This window comes from Oncorhynchus masou, chromosome 1, assembly GCF_036934945.1.
Source record: "Oncorhynchus masou masou isolate Uvic2021 chromosome 1, UVic_Omas_1.1, whole genome shotgun sequence".
In the NCBI taxonomy this organism is placed as follows: Eukaryota; Metazoa; Chordata; class Actinopteri; order Salmoniformes; family Salmonidae; genus Oncorhynchus; species Oncorhynchus masou.
This window is the reverse complement of record NC_088212.1, coordinates 53,603,457-53,622,971: the sequence shown is the minus strand read 5'-3', so window position 1 is coordinate 53,622,971 and position 19,515 is coordinate 53,603,457. Positions and strand designations below refer to the sequence as shown.

Here is a 19,515-nt window from a genome sequence, read left to right as displayed (position 1 = left end):
TTAACATTTTTTTTTTTACATAAATAGTTGCATTCACAAGGTCCGCAAAAGCAAAACCTGATAAAAATTAATTTATATGAATGCTGTAAGTACAGATATGGTTTACTTCCTGGGAAATTAATATCCAACTTGTCAGTGACAACTGTGTTGAGTTTGTAGTTTGTGGCAGCGACTATGTGAGCTTATTATAAACACGATGTCCTGGGATTTTCTATGATCTTGTATGTAGAAGAATCAAATCAAATCAAATCAAATTTATTTATATAGCCATTCGTACATCAGCTGATATCTCAAAGTGCTGTACAGAAAGCCAGCCTAAAACCCCAAACAGCAAGCAATGCAGGTGTAGAAGCACGGTGGCTAGGAAAAACTCCCTAGAAAGGCCAAAACCTAGGAAGAAACCTAGAGAGGAACCAGGCTATGTGGGGTGGAGATTATAACAGAACATGGCCAAGATGTTCAAATGTTCATAAATGACCAGCATGGTCAAATAATAATAAGGCAGAACAGTTGAAACTGGAGCAGCTGCACGGCCAGGTGGACTGGGGACAGTGAGGAGTCATCATGTCAGGTAGTTCTGGGGCATGGTCCTAGGGCTCAGGTCCTCAGAGAGAGAGAAAGAAAGAGAGAATTAGAGAGAGTATATGTGGGGTGGCCAGTCCTCTTCTGGCTGTACCGGGTGGAGATTATAACAGAACATGAACCCCTTACCTTCTAATGGCTCTTGTGTAGCTTGTGAGCATCATATTACGTCTGTGTTCGTGAGAGTCTCAGTGATTCATAGATAGCATTTAATAATTTGTAGCTCAAACCAGACTCTAACAGACATTTTTGTAAAAAGTCCCTGCCCAGGGCCCTTTCGGGATACGCCCTTGTCTCACAAACATCGCTCTAGCTCAGCCCCCGTTAATCACACAGACGTGTGTGGCTCAAAGACACAATGTTTTAAGGGGTTAGAAGTCCAAAACGCGCCAGCGTCACAGTGGGACTCATTTGGTTAATAAACATTATGCCTCAGCTGGCCACCTATTTGAAAATAATTGTTTCTGAAAATTCCTCTAATTCCACTAGAGGGAGTCTTTTATTCAACTTGAAACATATTGTAGAGAATGATATACTGTACTCCTAGACACACATTCTTAATTTTCATTCCAACCATTTTATGTCTATGATGTACTAAGTGCCTTGCTAAAGATCGATGTAAAAAATCCATAGGGGCTGATTCACTTGATCCCTTCTTACTACAGCTCTCTGCTCTACTAAATGTTGAATCTTTAACCTGTATTTTTAACTTGACAATTGTTTCTTGTGTTATCCATAAGATCTGGAAAGCGGCACACGTCCTGCCCCTACACAGATCCTTCTGACTTACAGTGGTTCCTCAATTAAAAGTTTTGAGCTTATGCCGCGTCCATTTGTGATGAGGTGGCAGATTGTGGTAAATTGCTGACGGGTGGTCCCGGAGTTGATTACACTTGACATGTGGACTGGCGATTTTCAAAAAAATAGGCACGTGGGCTTTTGGTTTCTCTCCTTCTAAAAACCCGCATAATTAATTATAAATAGCAAACTGGCTTTATTTACCACAGTGTGAAAGAGTGATAGCCATGGTGGCAAAGTAAATACAATATAGCAAGTAAAACACTGGAATGGTAGATTTGCAATGGAAGAATGTGCAAAGTAGAAATAAAAAATAATGGGGTGCAAAGGAGCAAAATAAATAAATTAATTAAATACAGTAGGGAAAGAGGTAGTTGTTTGGGCTAAAATATAGGTGGGCTATGTACAGGTGCAGTAATCTGTGAGCTGCTCTGACAGTTGGTGCTTAAAGCTAGTGAGGGAGATAAGTGTTTCCAGTTTCAGAGATTTTTGTAGTTCGTTCCAGTCATTGGCAGCAGAGAACTGGAAGGAGAGGCGGCCAAAGAAAGAATTGGTTTTGGGGGTGACTAGAGAGATATACCTGCTGGAGCGTGTGCTACAGGTGGGAGATGCTATGGTGACCAGCGAGCTGAGATAAGGGGGGACTTTACCTTGCAGGATCTTGTAGATGACATGGAGCCAGTGGGTTTGGCGACGAGTATAAAGCGAGGGCCAGCCAACGAGAGCGTACAGGTCGCAATGGTGGGTGGTATATGGGGCTTTGGTGACAAAACGTAATGCTATAATAATAATATAATAATAATAATAATAATAATGCTGAGTGACTCACTCATCCATGGCTTTGGATCAAAATATAATGTGGATAAAGAGTAACTTATCTAACAGAACAGAGAGGGTGTTCTTAAATTGAAGTCTCTCAAACATAATCCAGGTAGAATCAGGAATTCCCCAGGGTAGCTGTTTAGGCCCCTTGCTTTTTTCAATCTTTACTAACGACATGCCACTGGGTCAATGTATGCAAATTACTCAACACTATACACATCGGTTACTACAGCGACTGAAAAGACTGCAACACTTAACAAAGAGCTGCAGTTCGTTTCAGAATGGGTAGCAAGGAAGAAACTAGTCCAACATATTTCTAAAACTAAAAGCACTGTATTTGGGACAAATCCTTCAGTAAACCCTAAACTTCAACTACATCTCATAATGAATAATGTGGAAATTTAGCAAGTTGAGGTAACTAAACTGCTTGGAGTAACCCTGAGCGGCAGCAGGGTAGCCTCATGGTTAGAGCGTTGGACTTGTAATCCAAAATGGTTGCAAGTTCAAATCACTGAGCTGACAATGTGCAAATCTATCATTCTGCCCCTGAACAGGCAGTCAACCCACTGTTCCTAGGATGTCATTGTTCTGAACTGACTTGCCTAGTTAAATAAAGGTAACAATACTTTTAAAAAATATGACATTGTCATGGTCAAAACATATTGATACAAGATAGCTAAGATAGGGAGAAGTCTGTCCATAATAAAGTGCTACTCTGCCTTCTTAACAACACTATCAACAAGGCAGGTCCTACATGCCCTAGTTGTCACACCTAGACTACTGTTCAGGAGTGTGGCCTTGGCAGCGGGTAATGGGATCCCTAATAAATACAAATACAAAAATAGAGGCTTCTAGTGGCCAAAAGGCCGTTTTAGCATAGACAGAGCCATTGAGGACATCCATCATTTTAATGTAGTCAACTGGGTGGGACATACAACTTCATTAGCTGATCCCTCCTGTTGTCCCTGTCATCAGGAGGGATCAGCCAATCGTGAAGAAGAAAATGGACTAATTCTGCCTCAATGGTGCTGCCCATGCTGTCACAGACACCACAATGGCACAGATACAATGATGAGGCCTCTTTCCATCTCTATGAGATGGCCTGCCATGGGGCAGGTCTCCCCAGTGACCTCTCATTGGAACTCTTGACCTGTCCGTCGCCACCTTTGACCTGGCCCACCTGGCCACAGGCCAAGATCTTCAGACAGGTGGATTATATTTCAGCCAAAGAGTACAACACTGGACTATAAACTGGACACTTTTCCCCAACATGGTGTTGTCCTATTGCATGACATATAAGAGCCCTATTCCAGCCAACCATGTCATGCTTGCAATGTTTGTGTAATTAGCAAATATTTTCGTTATTATTGTGTTATAATTACGTGTGCCAGTAAACTATTGATATGGCCCTCTTTTGTGCTTTGCAAATTGTTAGCGGGTTCTATTAGTTTACCCATTACATTAATGATCTTAGAGTTTTCAGTCATTTCATGTGGTATCCCCATAACATAGGATGTTATTGGAGTTAAACGGGCCTCTGCCTCCAGAACCACTAAAAGACTACAAAGAGTCGCAGCGGTTCCTCACTTCCATGTCAGACTTACTTAATTGTCATAGTGTAGCGTGGTTCGTTCTGCGTTGTGTACTTTTAATTAGGACGCTGACACAACTGGAGGTCTGCTAGTTGAATTATTTTTATTTGCCCTGCACACGAAGTAACAACACACAGTACTTTAGCCCTTGGCGCAGTCACAGCTCTCTGGCACCTTGCTATGCCGAAGGTCAGGCAAAAGAGACCGTCAAAAAAAAATAACAGGTGCTGCGTGCACACATTCAACAGCACACCATACAATACAAGTAAAATCATATAGAACATAATTTGGACAAAATAAAAGACATACCTGCACACGAAGAAACAACACACAATACTTTAGCCCTTGGCGCAGTCACAGCTCTCTGGCACCTGCGCAAGCACATGGACACTCACAAACACTGTCCCAAGAACTCACAAGTTAACATAGGTACCCTAGTTAGCGAGCTTGGTGAAACTTGTTAACATAAATCTTTATATTGTCCACATTGTAACAAACTTATGGTAGCATAACAGTATATTGTGTAACATTACGACGGTTTTATATTAAACAATTTCGGAGCCAAGGACAACATACCTTGCTATGCCGAAGGTCCGGCAAAAGAGAACAATAAGGGGGTACGGAAATATCAGATAACCCGTGATGGGCCAAACCAAAATATACAAAACTTTTACAATCACATGTATGTACAATATTGATATGAAAAAGTGTTTGTACACCAAAGAATAACATTAGCTATGCAGCTGTAATTAAATTTAAAAAAACTCTGAATTATTATTATTATCAAATTATTAACATCCCCTGCTGACCTGGCCTATTTGAAATGGTCCTTGTGTGCAACTTAGTGCATAATCTAGGGGAACAACATCACACTGCTACAATAGCACAGGCTCAAATATATCATACAAATATTATTTTTGCTTTACAAACTCTTTTGAATCACATCATTTTGTTTATGAAAATGTAATTTGTGAATGAACTTGTCTTTTCACCCTGTGAATCCTTTCCGACTGTTGTTTCAAACAGAGGCTGCATGACAGCACAAGGTTTACTTGTCTTATACTGTTCAAATGTGTCGTGAAATTATGAGCAATGGTAAAAGAAAATCTGCAAATTGCAGTACTACTCCTACATGTTGTATTTTCATATTTTATTTTATTTTAGCAGTCTTATCCTGTGCATACATTTTAATATTTTTTCATACTGGTCCCCCATAGTAATCGAACCCATAACCCTGGCGTTGCAAGCACCATGCTCTACCACCTGAACCACATGGGACCCTTACATGTTCTACTTACATGAATTTGACTGTGGTGTGGCACCTTCTGTTGGACACGGACAAACAATACACCAAAGACATGTATTGATCAGCCTTTTTGTTTGATATAATCTGTGTCTAAATCAGACAAACACACACATATCTATTAAAAAAATGTATTGTATTTTTAGCTTTCAGGTCTGGTAAGCTGCTGTCAGGACCTACAGTGCCGAAAGTAGTTTTTTTAATAATCCCCTGCTCAAGATGAAAACATTGGTACCAAACGTAAGGGTTTAAGACAGTAATGTGGAAGTCTATATAGAGACATTTAGATCTCATGAGCAAAATAAACTTTAACATGGACGGTGATGTCATTTTGCTATGTAGTACAGTTGGGTGTAGCAAGTTCACTAACTTGAAGCACAGGACAGGTCTATCGAATGATACCTTATTTGATGCAGTCAGATGTACTGTATAGTGTTTGCTTTAATCAATAATTGTTTTTTTATAAATACATTAAAAAAATCAAGTTTGGCCCCCGATATTGGGCACCAGTCAACTCATGTTAATTACAGGCTAGCATTGTTAGAATGCCAACTCACCTTTGTAAATAGTGTGTATTGTATAGTGCTTACTTACTGTGGTCCTTTATAGAGCATGGCGCTTGTTACACCAGGGTAGTGGATTTGATTCCCGGGACAACCCATTTGTACATTTTATGCACACGTCTGTATGTCGCTTTGGATAAGAGTGTCTGTTAAATATTATTACTGCAGCTTTGTGTGCCTTTGCTATTAGCTGCGTACTGCACTTTCAACTCTATGTATTGGTATTTATCTACTGTTTACTGTTAACATTGTGTAATTGTATTGCTTATATCCCTAATCTTGCCCCAACCTGGGCTCGAACCAGGGACCCTCTGAACACATCAACAACCGCATCCCACGAAGCATCGTTACCTAATGCTCCACAAAAGCTGCAGCCCTTGCAGAGCAAGGGGAACAACTACTTCAAGTTCTCAGAATGTGTGACGTCACCGATTCAAACGCTACTTGCATGCACCGCTAAATAGCTAGCCATTTCACACCAGTTACAATTGCACTGCTATTGATTATTTGTCCTTTCTTATCAACTGTGTATGCTATGCTAATCACCTTATTAGCGGCTATGTTCCATTGCTTTGCTCGTTGTATAGCACCTTATGTACATTGCTGCTAATACATTAGTATACAAGTCTACACTGCTTTAGTAATCACTACAGCATGTGTATTCTTACGCTTTCTTATCAATATAATACCACTATCACAACCACTTCTACTACACCTTTACCATTATCACCATCGCTATCTACTGTTCAATGCTGTGTGTGTGTGTTTTAAGGCAAAAATGACTGACTTGAGTATGTCTCCTGTTATGTCATTATCCCTGAGCGGGGACACCGGGGTTGATTGTCTCTATTCTAAACTGGCACCTCTCTGAGTTGATCATGAGTTGGTGGTGCTCTTTTTCATCATGTACAGTGGGGCAAAAAAGTATTTAGTCAGCCACCAATTGTGCAAGTTCTCCCACCTAAAAAGATGAGAGAGGCCTGTAATTTTCATCATAGGTACACTTCAACTATGAAAGACAAAATGAGGGAAAAAAATCCAGAAAATCACATTTTAGGATTTGTAATGAATTTATTTGCAGTATGCACACACACAATAAAGGCGTTATTTATACTGAGCAAGATTAGTGAGAATTGAAAACAATTTAGTGCGAATCAACTTTCTGCAATTCCAATGTGTGTGTACGGAGTCTTATTTACTTTAGCTACCTCTCAGGCCCAGGAAATGAAAAAGCTCCTGTGTCCTCCTAGCCGACCCCAGGGAGGAATGTACTTTTGCAAGTCGATGCAGAAAAGGTCATATCTCTATTACACACCAGCCCTCTAAACACGACAAAGCAGTCATACAGCTATAACAAGCTCTGTGCACCAGTCTCTTTTCATGGATCTCATTCCATGTTGACTGTACTATACAGACTTTTAGAAATCTTTAATTGAGAGTATTTTTACATTTTGCATTGGTTTGGTCATGCCACTGTCAGCCAAAAGAACAGGCTGAGAAAGATTATCACCACAGCAAGCAAGGTACTTGGAGTCAAACATACAGGCTTGGATGAAATCTTCAAGGTTAGGGCCCTCAGCAAGGCTCACAAAACCATTTCAGACCCAAGCCACGGACTGCACCTTGACTTTGAACTACTGCCCTCCGGGGGCAGATTTAGGGCACCTGCTTGAAGAAAAAACTGGACTAGACAATTTTTGCCATGTGTGATATCCCTTCTTAATCAGGTTAATGTCTCTATCCACCCACTAAAACCAGCAGGCTGCTCTTCTCCTAGAGTTTTCCTGCAACAGGGTGATCAAATTAAGATCCTACATCTGTACACTGACTGATTGTGGAAGTTAAGGACAAAACAGAACATGCTGATGAACAGTTTAAAGCAGAGGATAGCTGTCCTATCGCCTCTGACCATGGAACATTGGTATTCATTTTATTTTCATTTCCTGAAGAATCTACACCAACAGGTGATCTACTATGCACGGCCAAAGTGGCAGAGTGACAGACAGGCTCGTGGTCAAGGTCAAGCAGGTGGGTACAGAGTCCAGAAACAGGCAAGGGTCAAAACCGGGAGGACCAGAAAAAAGAGAATGCAAAAAACAGGAGAACGGGAAAAAACGCTGGTTGACTTGGAAACATACAAGACAAACTGGCACAGAGAGACAGGAAACACAGGGATACATACACTGGGGAAAACAAGCGACACCTGGAGGGGGTGGAGACAATAATGAGGACAGGTGAAACTGATCAGGGTGTGACATTACCCACACCAGGGACCCCACCTGGTGTCCTACCTGGACGCATACCCGGTAGAACGGGGTGTCGGCGGTGGAAGATAGTGATGAGGGCTGGATCCAGGATGTCTCTAGCGGGAACCCAGCACCTCTCCTCAGGGCCCTAACCTTCCCAGTCAACCAGGTACTGGAAACTCCTGCCCCGTGGTCGTTTTACCGTGTAGGCCGGTAAATGACACGGGAAGGGGGGGCCTTGGGACAGAAGACAAAGAACAGTGAGACAAAGGCTTAATCTTAGACACATGGAAGGTAGGGTGAATACGGAGGGTATGGGGTAACACAAGACGGACAGCAGTGGAACTCAGGACTCTAGAGATGGAAAAAGGTCCAATGAAATGAGAGGACAGTTTGCGGGACTCTACCCAAAGGGGCAGGTCCCATGTGGACAGCCATACCCTCTGCAGTAGCGGGGAGCTGGGGTCCGGCGCCGGTCCGCTTGTCGACGATACCTGGAGTTGGTTTTGAGAATAGCCGCCCTGGCTCTTCTCCAGCTACGTCGACAGCGGCGGACAAACATCTGGGCCGAGTGTACTCTGACCTCCTGCTCTTGTTCAGGGAAGAGTGGAGGTTGATTCCCCTTTCGAGTGCTCTATGGGGTCAGTCCAGTGACAGAACTGAGAAGAGTGTCCCGGGCATACTCCACCCAGACCAGTTGACGGCTCCAGGTAAGTGGGGTTGTTTGAGACCAGGCACATTAAGGTGGTCTCCAGGTCTTGGTTGGCTCGCTCCGATTGACCGTTAGTCGAGAGCTTCTGGTCAGCGGGGTGGTGGCACCGGGATCCTCATCTCTCCCAAGTGGTCATTCTCTCTCTCTCCCCTTACCCATCTATCTATCGCCTCCTTTGAATTCCATGCTGTCACAGTTACCAGCCCTTTCAAGCTTAACATCCTTATCATTTATCGCCCTCCAGGTTCCCTCGGAGAGTTCATCAATGAGCTTGATGCCTTGATAAGCTCCTTTCCTGAGGACGGCTCACCTCTCACAGTCCTGGGCGACTTTAACCTCCCCACGTCTACCTTTGACTCATTCCTCTCTGCCTCCTTCTTTCCACTCCTCTCCTCTTTTGACCTCACCCTCTCACCTTCCCCCTACTCACAAGGCAGGCAATACGCTCAACCTCATCTTTACTAGATGCTGTTCTTCCACTAACCTCATTGCAACTCCCTCCAAGTCTCCGACCACTACCTTGTATCCTTTTCCCTCTCGCTCTCATCCAACACTTCCCACACTGCCCCTACTCGGATGGTATCGCGCCGTCCCAACCTTCGCTCTCTCTCCCCCGCTACTCTCTCCTCTTCCATCCTATCATCTCTTCCCTCTGCTCATACCTTCTCCAACCTTTCTCCTGAGTCTGCCTCCTCAACCCTCCTCTCTTCCCTTTCTGCATCCTTTGACTCTCTATGTCCCCTATCCTCCAGGCCGGCTCGGTCCTCCCCTCCCGCTCCGTGGCTCGATGACTCATTGCGAGCTCACAGAACAGAGCTCCGGGCAGCCGGCGGAAATGGAGGAAAACTCGCCTCCCTGCGGACCTGGCATCCTTTCACTCCCTCCTCTCTACATTTTCCTCCTCTGTCTCTGCTGCTAAAGCCACTTTCTACCACTCTAAATTCCAAGCATCTGCCTCTAACCCTAGGAAGCTCTTTGCCACCTTCTCCTCCCTCCTGAATCCTCCTCCCCCCCCCCCCTCCTCCCTCTCTGCAGATGACTTCGTCAACCATTTTGAAAAGAAGGTCGACGACATCCGATCCTCGTTTGCTAAGTCAAACGACACCGCTGGTTCTGCTCACACTGCCCTACCCTGTGCTCTGACCTCTTTCTCCCCTCTCTCTCCAGATGAAATCTCGCTTCTTGTGACGGCCGGCCGCCCAACAACCTGCCCGCTTGACCCTATCCCCTCCTCTCTTCTCCAGACCATTTCCGGGGACCTTCTCCCTTACCTCACCTCGCTCATCAACTCATCCCTGACCGCTGGCTACGTCCCTTCCGTCTTCAAGAGAGCGAGAGTTGCACCCCTTCTGAAAAAACCTACACTCGATCCCTCCGATGTCAACAACTACAGACCAGTATCCCTTCTTTCTTTTCTCTCCAAAACTCTTGAACGTGCCGTCCTTGGCCAGCTCTCCCACTATCTCTCTCAGAATGACCTTCTTGATCCAAATCAGTCAGGTTTCAAGACTAGTCATTCAACTGAGACTGCTCTTCTCTGTATCACGGAGGCGCTCCGCACTGCTAAAGCTAACTCTCTCCTCTGCTCTCATCCTTCTAGACCTATCGGCTGCCTTCGATACTGTGAACCATCAGATCCTCCTCTCCACCCTCTCCGAGTTGGGCATCTCCGGCGCGGCCCACGCTTGGATTGCGTCCCTACCTGACAGGTCGCTCCTACCAGGTGGCGTGGCGAGAATCTGTCTCCTCGCCACGCGCTCACCACTGGTGTCCCCCAGGGCTCTGTTCTAGGCCCTCTCCTATTCTCGCTATACACCAAGTCACTTGGCTCTGTCATAACCTCACATGGTCTCTCTTATCATTGCTATGCAGACGACACACAATTAATCTTCTCCTTTCCCCCTTCTGATGACCAGGTGGCGAATCGCATCTCTGCATGTCTGGCAGACATATCAGTGTGGATGACGGATCACCACCTCAAGCTGAACCTCGGCAAGACGGAGCTGCTCTTCCTCCCGGGGAAGGACTGCCCGTTCCATGATCTCGCCATCACGGTTGACAACTCCATTGTGTCCTCCTCCCAGAGCGCTAAGAACCTTGGCGTGATCCTGGACAACACCCTGTCGTTCTCAACCAACATCATGGCGGTGGCCCGTTCCTGTAGGTTCATGCTCTACAACATCCGCAGAGTACGACCCTGCCTCACACAGGAAGCGGCGCAGGTCCTAATCCAGGCACTTGTCATCTCCCGTCTGGATTACTGCAACTCGCTGTTGGCTGGGCTCCCTGCCTGTGCCATTAAACCCCTACAACTCATCCAGAACGCCGCAGCCCGTCTGGTGTTCAACCTTCCCAAGTTCTCTCACGTCACCCCGCTCCTCCGCTCTCTCCACTGGCTTCCAGTTGAAGCTCGCATCCGCTACAAGACCATGGTGCTTGCCTACGGAGCTGTGAGGGGAATGCACCGCAGTACCTCCAGGCTCTGATCAGGCCCTACACCCAAGCAAGGGCACTGCGTTCATCCACCTCTGGCCTGCTCGCCTCCCTACCATTGAGGAAGTACAGTTCCCGCTCAGCCCAGTCAAAACTCCGGATGACAGGTTGGCCGACGACACAATAAGGGCACAGAATGCCTTACAGAACTGTGGACCCCAATCGGAGACCATGTCTACCGGGAGTCCATGGATCCGGAAGACATGCTGCACCATAAGCTGGGCTGTCTCCTTGGCAGAAGGTAGTTTGTGAAGAAGGATGAAATGGGTGGCCTTGAAGAACCGGTCGACTACCGTCAGAATAACAGTGTTGCCATCAGATGGAGGGAGCCCAGTGACATATGAGACAGGGGACAGTGAGGAACCGGTAGGGGCTGCAGGAGGACATAAGGAGCTTGCAGCGGACTGTTGTTTTGAGCACACACCATGCATGCGGTGACGAAGGCAGAGACGTCAGAGACCATTGTGGGCAACCAGAAACATTGTTGAAGGAAGGCTGGTGTACAACGGGACCCTGGATGACGGGTGAGCCTGGAGGAATGAGCCCATTCCAGGACCGGACTGGATTAGGGACAAACAGCTGGTTAGCCAGGCCCTCTTCAGGTCCAAGCTAGGAGTGTTGTACCTCGCGGACCAGGTTCTCAGTACCCCAATCCACAGTGACAGCAAGGCATGAGGTATCGAGAATGGTTTCAGAGGTCAAGGATGTTCACATTCTTTGACCCTGGGTGGGGCTACGGGATCCCAACTGGGAACCTCCCCTTCCCCACCAGCCCCCCACGGTGACGCAGGGAAAGCAAAAATATTCTTAAAAATATTTAACCTCCACACATTAACAAGTCCAATAGCTTAAATGAAAGATAAACACCTTGTTCATCTACCCAGCATGTCAGAATTTTAAAATGTTTTACAGCGAAAACATAGCACATATTTATGTTAAACCACCACTAGGGAAACATACAATATGTAGCCACATGGCTATGCAAATTAGCACAATCACAAACGCAGGATTAAAAGAAAAATAATTCACTAACCTTTTGAAAATCTTCATCAGATGACAGTAATAGCACATGTTACACAGTACATTTATGTTTTTTTCAATAATATGCAATTTATATCCATAAATCTCCATTTACATTGAGCCATGTTCAAAAAATGCAGCAGAAATGACCGGAGAAATTATAAATATCTCCAGCAGCTAACGCCAGATAACAGCAGTAAACATCATAAACTTTGACTAAATATACATGTTCTACATATTTTTAGAAAGATACACTTCTTCTTAATGCAAACGCTGTGTTACATTTATTTTTAACGTTACAGAATTCGTTCACTATTCAATAATCTGAGACGGCGCTCAGCCATTAGCATTATTTCTCTACTATGTTGGATTCGACAAAAATACAATTTTATAACATAAATATTCCCTTACCTTTGATGGTCTTCGACAAGAATGCCGTGGAAGGAGTTATACTTACCTAATATAACGTTTGGTTGCAGTTGGTGTGTCTTTGTATTAGCAAAAGCTAACATCTTCAGGTGAATTACCCCAAAAATGACTTCTGGTCACGAAAATTGCGCATCAAAACTTTACATATTATATGTCGACTAAACTGGTCAAACTAAATGCAGAATCAAGCTTTAGGATGTTTTTAACGTACAAAACAATTGGCGATTAAATCAAACATAACGAACTCACATCAATGAGCTTGGAAAAAAATGTCCGTTTTTCCAGAGCGCGCTCCTGTAAACGCGTGACACCCAAGTGTTTGGTCCACCAAGCAGTCAAAACTCGTGCCATTTTCTCCGTTGCACGTTTCACTGTAAGACGGGAGCGCGCCGAAGACACAGAAACTGTTCCCAGAGCCATAGCTGGTTGGGAAGGGTGGGGGCGATGACGTCAAAGTTGGGGGAATTTTCTATGGAGGGAGACAGAGTTTGGAAGAATGGCTGCCCTATGAGTTCTGCTTTACATACAGACATAATTCGAACGGTTTTAGAAGCTTTAGAGTGTTTTCTATTCAATAATTATTATTATATGCATATATTAGCAATTTTTGTCAGTTTTTTTTTTAGTTTACTTTCATCCAAAAGGGGGCAGTATTTCCCATAGCCCTAACAGGTTAAATCTGGTGAACAGGAGGGCCCACCAGGCCTGCCTGGAGACAATGGGACAGGAAGGCATAGGGATTAAGCTTCTGGTCCTGGGCAGATCGCTGGGACAGGATGGCCCCCACTCCAACATCCGAAGCATCCACTTCCACCATAAATTGATGCGAGGGGTCCTGATAGATGAGGATGGGTGCTGCTGTGAACCGATGCTTCAGGTCAACAAATGCTTTGTAGTCAATGCACGCATGCAGGGTCTTGTCCTTCCTCTCCACAAAGATATGCAGATGGACGGCCCCAGCGGCCAGAGACTCCTCTATGTACTCCTCCATAGCTTTGGTCTCTGGTCCAGACAGAGAATACAATAAACCCTGAGGTGGTGTAGTGCCTGGGACGGTGCGGGGGAAGGGAAGTAGCACGGGCCTTACCGAACACTTCCAGGGGGTCATGGTATTCTGTGGGGATAGCAGAGACCTCCACAGTCTTGCTAACATCCTGAGGAAGATGGTTTGAGGAAGGCTGTGCTGCTTGAAGGCAGTGGGAATGGCAAAATGGGCTCCAATCCAGGATGGAGCTTGTGGTCCAATCATCGGATTGTGCTTTTTGAAGCCAGGAAAATCCCAAAACCACCGGAACATAGGGAGAGGTAATGAGGAGGAACTGTATTGTCTCACTGTGGTTACCAGAAACCCGTAATTGAACGGGCACAGTACTATGGGTGACGTCCCCTGTAGAGCGGCTGTCCAGTGCCCTAGCATCCATGGGCACAGAAAGAGGCTGAGTGGGAATATCAAGCGCCGAAGCTATCGTGGCATCCATAAGATTTTCATCAGCCGCTGAGTCAATGAGCACTCGGAGAGACTTAGATTGGTCTCCCCACAGCACAAGAGCAAAAAGGGGTGATGGGAATTAGGGAACTCCCAGTCTAACTCATCATAGTATTGGTACCCACTAGAGACAGGGGTTTCCTAATAGGACATGTAAGCTATAAAATGTCCTGCCCCTCCACAGTACAGACAACAGTTATTATTCATCCTCAGTGAGCACCCCCAAACTGATAGCCTAGTTCTTCCCAACTGCATAGGCTCAGGAGTGTCCAACTCAACCGTCGTAGATTCACGAGAGAACTCGGGTGGCCTTGACTCATCTCGGAAGAGCTGCCTTCAGATCTTCATAGGAGGTGAATGTGCCATATCGGGTGCACAAGTGTGCCCAAGACCAGATCTCCTCTCACTCTTGCTTTCCCTTAGGCGTCCATCAATTTTAATGGTCAAGGCGATAAGGGAGTCGAGGTCCACGGCAGTTCCCGAGCAGCTCCCGAAAAGAGACTCCAGATTCCAGGCACTTTCGGCGGCCAACGTGCGAAAGGCCACCGCATAGTCTGCCACACTAGGGGAGATTTGATGTAAGACAAGCTGTTTACTGGCTGCCTTTCTCCCGGGAACCGGAGATTCAAATACCTTTCTCACTTCTGCCATTAATTCCTCCAGATGACCACAAATGGCAGATTGTTGTTCCCAAACTGCCGTAGCTCAGAAAAGCGCCTTTCCCGACAATAGCGTAATCATAAACGCTATCTTCAATCAGTCTGAAGGAAACGAAGATGACTATAGCTCAAAAATAAGCGTGCATTGAGAAAGAAAACCCCAGAAGGTAACAGGATTCCCCGAATATCACTCCGGAGGTGGTAAGCAGGGTTCTTGGTCAAGGTCAGGCAGGTGGGTACAAAGTCCAGAAACAGGCAATGGTCAAAACCGGGAGGACTAGAAAAAGAAAAATGCAAAAAGCAGGAGAACGGGGAAAACCACTGGTTGACTTGGAAACATATGGCACTGAGAGACAGGGATAAATACACTCGGGGAAAAAAGCGACACCTGGAGGGGGTGGAGACAATAACGAGGACAGGTGAAACAGATCAGGGTGTGACAAATTCAGGCTCTAACACAACAACTGTGGAATAAGTCAAGGGGAATGAATACTTTATGAAGGCACTGTAACACACACACACATTTCCTCTGCCACCGGCCATTCTCTCCTGGCCATGTCTCTATGGCCAAAAGGTGTCAAACAGGAGCGCTACCTGGTGGGTCTGGAAGGTGTGACACAGAGTTTGTTGTGGTGTGTGACACCATCATAGGGGGAGGTTCAGGATATGTGAAGTGTTGTTTTTTTTTACACACAGTAATTACGCTGCTCAGTATTTGCTTGTTTAACAACCAAGTTAAACCGATTTGACAGCCTGCACATGTGCAGTTTGATGTAAGTCAACCGTTAGACCCAATGACGTGTTTTTGTTCATGAGCTTAGCTAGCCAACGTTGCCATGGCAAATGTGAACAAGGATTTCTATTGGAGAGGCTATTTCTGCCTATCTTCATACTGTACTGTCTTTGTTACGGTCAGTCAAATAATCTGAAGCTAGGCGCAGGGTTGGGGTAATCTGGATCTAGAATCGGAACATTGGCATTCATCTGAATGGTGATGAAGCAAAGTTCATTGAAAATGTTGCGTGGTGGTTAGGCTAGCCTATTACGCACCTCCTATGAAAAGTGAAGCAGATTCATGCGTGTGATTAATTAATATTTTCTATTTACAGAAAAGATTCCTAGAAAATGTTTGGCACGTGCTGTTTTGAAGCCACCGCGCTTCCATCTTGGCACTCCCCCACCAGTGTAAAAATGTTTTGGGAAGCTATAGAATTGAAATTATTAATGTCTACATGTGTTTTTGCCACGTTAATATAATTACAGACCTTCCTGCATACTTTACAATTATATTACGTGAGCTAAACAGAATGTTTATTCACCTGTTCGTTATGCTTCTGATAACTGCGGCCTGGTCGAAAACCTTGTTGATCTGGACTCGAACAAAGAGCTTTAATTTCAGGGTTGTTGAGCAAATATGTGCTCTCGTCAAATAGAAGGCATGGCCAGAAAAACAGCATCTTTATCTTACTAGTCTCAGTGTTGAAAGATGTGACCCACCCCGTGGCTACTCTCCCCTGCACAATGTTGGAGTCCGCCTCCAATTCTCCTTGATTTTCAGTAGCTGCTCAAATGACAAGTTTACTCAATCATTTTGAACTAGAAACACTAGATTCCCATCTCCATCCATAGCTAGCAACACCAGGACACAGACCAGAAGCTAACAATCAAGTTTTGCGTTGGTGTGATGTCAAATCCAAACTCAATATTAGGAAGGTGTTCTTAATGTTTTGTACACTCAGTGTAAACATCATTGGTTTCAACAGTTTCATGGAATTAATTGATGCTGTTTGATATTTTTTTTTAAATGTAACTTTTATTTAACTTGGTATGTCAGTTAAGAACAAATTCTTATCAACAAGTTATGTTAAACAGAAAATATATCAGACTATAGGTGGCCTACCTTATTATGAAGGCCTATATAAACAGTATCAGTCAAATGTTTGGACACACCAACTCATTCAAGGGTTTTTCTTTATTTTTACTATGTTCTACATTGTAGAGTAATAATGAAGACATCAAAACTATGAAATAGCACATATGGAATCATGTCGTAACCAAAAAAGTGTGAAGTCAAAATCTATTTTATATTAGATTCTTCAAAGTAGACACCCTTTGCCTTGATAGCTTTGCACAATCTTGATATTGGCATTCTCTCAACCAGCTTCATGAGGTAGTCACCTGGAATGTATTTCAATTAACAGGTTTGCCATGAAAAAAGTTAATTTGTGGAATTTCTTTCATTCTTAATGTGTTTGAACAAGGTAGGGGTGATTTATAGAAGATAGCCCTATTTGGTAAAAGACCAAGTCAATATTATGGCAAGAACAGCTCAAACAAGCAAAGAGAAATGACAGTCCATCATTACTTTAATCTTGGAACTACCGCTCCCGGATCTGGGAGAATTGTCATCAACTGAAACGAATTAGCATAACACAACAGACAAAAAATATTACTAGAAAATATTCATATTCATGAAATCACAAGTGAAATATATTGAAACACAACTTCGCCTTTTGTTAATCACACTGTCATCTCAGATTTTGAAATTATGCTTTACAGCGAAAGCAAGACAAGCATTTGTGTAAGTTTATCGATAGCCTAGCATAGCTATATGCCTAGCTAGCAGCAGGCTGCTTGGTCACGAAAATCAGAAAAGCAATCAAATTAAATTGTTTACCTTTGATGATCTTCGGATGTTTTCACTCACGAGACTCCCAGTTAGATAGCAAATGTTCCTTTTGTCCATAAAGATTATTTTTGTAGCCGAAATAGCTCCGTTTGTTCTTCAAGTTTGGCTGAGAAATCGACCGGAAATTGCGGTCACGACAACGCCGAAAAATATTCCAAATTAGATCCATAATATCGACAGAAACATGGCAAACGTTTTTTTATAATCAATCCTCAAGGTGTTTTTCAAATATCTATTCGATAGTATATCAACCGGGTCAGTTGGCTTCTTAGTAGGAGCAAGAGAAACAATGGCCGCATTTGTCTATTACGCACAAATCACTCTGAGAGCCACCAGGTACCACTTACGCAATGTTGTCGCTCACGCTAATTTTTCAAAATAAAAGCCTGAAACTATGTCTTGTGACACTAGACACATTAGGGAAGCTATAGAAAAATGAATCTGGTTGATATCCCTTTAACTGCAGGTTTCTAAATAAGAGTCACTTCCTGATTGGATTTTTCTCAGGCTTTCACCTGCAATATGAGTTCTGTTATACTCACAGACAATAATTTTACAGTTTTGGAAACTTTAGAGTGTTTTCTATCCTAAGCTGTCAATTATATGCATATTCTTTTATATTTTTGAGTTTTACCCCGTTTTCTCCCCAATTTCTTTGTAACCAATTTTTAAGTAGCTACTATCTTGTCTCATCACTACAACTCCCTTACGGGCTCGGGAGAGACGAAGGTTGAAAGTCATGCGTCCTCCGATACACAACCCAACCAAGCCGCACTGCTTCTTAACACAGCGCGCATCCAACCCGAAAGCCAGCCGCACCAATGTGTCGGAGGAAACACCATGCACCTGGCAACCTTGGTTAGCGCACACTGCGCCCGGCCCGCCACAGGAGTCGCTGGTGCGTGATGAGACAAGGATATCCCTACCGGCCAACCCCTCCCTAACCCGGGCGACGCAAGGCCAATTGTGCGTCGCCCCACGGACCTCCCGGTCACGGCCGGTTACGACAGTGCCTGGGCGCGAACCCAGAGTCTCTGGTGGCACAGCGCTTAGCCACTGCGCCACCCGGGAGGCCAATTATATGCATATTCTATTATCTGGTCCTGAAAAATAGACTGTTTACTTTGGGATCGTTATTTTTCCAAAAATGAAAATAGTGCCCCCTAGTATCAAGAGGTTCATTTGTTTTATTCACTTCTTCAGCACACTCTGCGACACCAGATGTCCTAGCCGTGTCTGAATCCTGGCTTTGGAAGGTCAGCAAAAACCCTGAAATTTCCATCCCTAACTATAACATTTTCCGACAAGATAAAACTGCCAAAGGGGGGCGAGCAATCTACAGCAGAGATAGCCTGCAGAGTTCTGTTGTACTATTCAGGTCTGTGCCCAACCAATTTGAGCTTCTAGTTTTAAAAATCCACCTTTTCAGAAGCAAGTCTCTCACCGTTGCCGCTTGCTATAGACCACCTTCTGCCCCCAGCTGTGTCCTGGACACCATATGTGAATTGATTGCCCCCCATCTATCTTCAGAGCTCGTGTTGTTAAGTGACCTAAACTGGGACATGCTTAAAACCCCGTCCATCCTACAATCTAAGCTTGATGCCCTCAATCTCATACAAATGATCAATGAACCAACCAGCTACAATCCCAAATCCTTAAACACAGGCACCCTCATAGACATCATCCTAACCAACCTGCCCTCTAAATGCACCTCTGCTGTCTTCAACCAGGATCTCAGCGATCACTGCATCATTGCTTGCGTCCTTAATGGGTCTGTGGTCAAATGGCCACCCCTCATCACTGTCAAACGCTCCCTAAAACACTTCAGTGAGCAGGCCTTTCTAATCGACCTGTCCCAGGTATCCTGGAAGGATATTGACCTCATTACGTCAGTAGAAGATGCCTGGCTATTCTTTAAAAGTGCTTTCCTCGCATTCTTAAATAAGCATGCCCCTTTCAAAAAATGTAGAACCAGGATCAGATATAGCCGTGGTTCAGTCCATAACTGACTGGCCTTTTCCAGCACAAAAACATCCCTACTGCATTAGCATTGAATAGCCCCCGCGACATGCAACTTTTCAGGGAAGTTCAGAACCAATATACACAGGCAGTTAGGAAAGC

General features: G+C 44.5%; 1 long non-coding RNA gene across 1 annotated transcript; it reads right to left on the bottom strand.

The window, feature by feature from the left end:
• Positions 1-239: 239 nt before the first annotated feature.
• Positions 240-4,392, bottom strand: LOC135556705 (uncharacterized). The gene is made up of 3 exons (XR_010458047.1): positions 4,371-4,392; positions 4,104-4,165; positions 240-604 (listed from the first exon to the last, which is right to left on the bottom strand). It is a non-coding gene; the product is annotated as an uncharacterized LOC135556705 (long non-coding RNA).
• Positions 4,393-19,515: the final 15,123 nt, after the last annotated feature.